The following is a 2,989-nucleotide window of genomic DNA, read 5'->3' on the forward strand; positions in this document are numbered from 1 at the left end:
CTTAAGCGATTCTCTTGTCTCAGCCTCCCAGTAGCTGGGACTACAGGTGCCCATCACACGCTCAGCAATTTTTTGTTGCAGTTGTCATTGTTGTCTAGCTGGCCCAGGCCGGGTTCAAACCCGCCAGCCTCAGTGTACGTGGCTGATGCCGTAACCACTGTGCTACAGGCGCCAAGCCACCAGCTGGTCACTTTTATGTCCTTTTCTTACTTGTTTTCTAGATACCACTGGGCACATTTGACCACTCCTCAAATCTCCTTTTGTGTTTCCTTTGGGCTTTCCTGACCCCACACTACCTTTATTTTCTTTTTATCATCCTACCATCTCCTCAATCACCTTTGCTGCTTTTCCTCTTTTACCTGACCTCTACATCCAGGCCCCCTCGTCTAGTCTGTTCACCGTAGATAGTCACATCGCCCAGGATTTAAAATATCAATAAGTTGATGATGATCAAATGTAATTACCTAACACAGCCTGTCTTCTTAATGCTGAATCTATATATGTCTCTAACGTGCTTGATATTTCCACCTGACTTTAAAAACTGAACTGTGTTTCCCCTAAAACCTACTTTTCTACTTCTGATAGTAGCACATAAGTAATTTATAGCAACTGTTTTAGGAAGAACTAGAAAAACTGGCAAAATAGTATTTTCAAGTCTGCTTAAAGGCATTAGAGAATAAGAGACAGTGTGAAGAATTACATCACCAAGATCCAAGGCAGAATGATAGAGCCGAGTTCAACATTTGGGCTTTTCTTCTTTTCTTCTTGGTACACGCCAATTCAGGCAAAAAGTGGTTGAGAGTGTGAGAAGCTAAAGTAGCCCTTTTGACAGCTCTACTACAAGTTAGAAAGACAAAAACTGGAGTTCAGGACTCTTCAAGAAAGTTGAGTGGTGAGAGAACCCTGACCACGCATTGAGTATTGAACCTCAAGAACTACCTCATATTTTTAAAGATGCACAAAAAAAATAAATGTAGTTTGACTCTTCTCGCTTCCAAAACTAGAAGGTGATCCTGGATTTCTATTCTACCTAGCCACTACCCAGAGCAAATGCAAATCTTCTCTAGACCAATCTTTTAATTTATTTTTATAATTGCTCATATTTAATGTTGGACAGTTAAAATAAGGCATCTGAGGAAACAAGACATCGAAATCCCTGAGAAGCAACAAACAATAGAAGCAGGCCCACAGAGGACCCCTATAATGAATCTCCTCTGTCTTACTAGAGAGAGGCTCTAAAATTTTTACATTTAGTAGATGTAAAAATCTAAAACACAAGACTGAGCAACCAGAAACTACATAGAAGAATCAACTGGCAATCCCAAACTGAAAATACAATAATCAAGATTAAGAACTCAGTGAATGGATTCAATAGCAACTGTATAAGCTGAATGAAGTAAGAGTTAGTGAAGAAGAAGTTAGTTCAGAAGTAAACATCTGATGTGAAAAATGAAGGGACGAAATAGGTGGAAGATAGATGCACTTAAGATAAAAGACATGGTATTAACCTGAGAAGATATAAAAGACTATAATTGAAATACTGGGAGGAGAGAAGACAGAATGTGGCAGAGAACACTTGAGGTGATAACAGATTTTTCAAAACTTTTTAGGGATATTGGGCCCTGCAAGATTCAAGCAAGATAAATAAAAACAAAACTACATGTCAGCACCTCATTAAAAAAACCCTAAAACACAAAGAGAAAATCATAATAGCCAGAAAGACATTAAAGAACCAACCATTTTTCAAAACTCACAGCTAACTTCTCAACAGAAAATGTAGCAACCAGAAATCAACAGCATGAACTTTCAGGTTACTGAAAGAAAATAACTGCAAATTTAGAATGCAATACCCAACCTTTCCTCAAAAACAATTCTTCAAGAATGAAGGCGAAGATATTTTAAACACCGTAAATCCAATAGCAGATTCCATTAAAAGAGTGAAGAGTACTCTTCAAACAGAATGAAAATGATTCCAGATAAAAAGCTTAGGGATAAAGGAACAAACACTAATAAAAAAAAAAAAAAAAAGATAAACATGGTTAAGTCTAAAACAGTTTTAGTGATATAAAATAGTTTAAGTGATAATATAATGCTAAAATACATGACAATAATTGGTGTAGGAGTTCTAAGGTTCTTGCACTATCAGAAAAAAGTTAAAAATACCAAATAGTATTTGACTTCACTGTGTTATCTATAAGGTAACCACTAAAAGAATACCCCCAACCCCCTAAAAAGCGTTTTTCACTGCTAAGAGGGGGAATGGGAGAAAATAAGGCAAAAAAATAATATAAAACAAATGGAAATCAAATAGGAGACTTAAATCTAAATATTAAATGTGAAAGAACTGAATGCTTCAACTAAACGCAGATAATATCAAACTGAAAAGTAAAATATACAAAGTACCTTTTAAAAGAGATATACCTTCAATATAAGGATACAGAAGGGTATAAGTAAAAGAGAGAGAGTTGTAGTATGAAATAGAAAAAAAGAAAAAAATGGGCAGGAGGGCATTTGTAGCTATAGCAACATCATTCAATGTAGACCTTAAGGTAAAAAGTATCATAAAGAGAGACACTTAACAATAATAAGAGAATTCATTCACCAGAAAAGCATAATAGTTCTAATTTTTTATGATCTAATAATACAGCCTCAAATATTTAAGCAAAAATGAACAGAAAAGGAGAAAAGACAAACCTGCATTCAGAGTAGATTTTAATGTATCTACCTTAGTAACTGATAGAAAACACACAAGTACATATATGAAGACTAGAATACGATTTTCAAATTTAGTCTAACTGGTATATATGGAATAATATATGTGCAATATTATGGAACATAAGACCTAACAATGAAAAACTATACACTTCTCAAATGTACATGGAATATTTACCAAAATTGACCATAACCTGGGTCATAAAAAGAGTGTATTCTTTGGCCATGTGCCATTCAGCTAGAAACCAATAATTATAAAATAGAAAATCTGTACAAG

This window comes from Nycticebus coucang, chromosome 9 (genome assembly GCF_027406575.1).
Source record: "Nycticebus coucang isolate mNycCou1 chromosome 9, mNycCou1.pri, whole genome shotgun sequence".
In the NCBI taxonomy this organism is placed as follows: domain Eukaryota; kingdom Metazoa; phylum Chordata; class Mammalia; order Primates; family Lorisidae; genus Nycticebus; species Nycticebus coucang.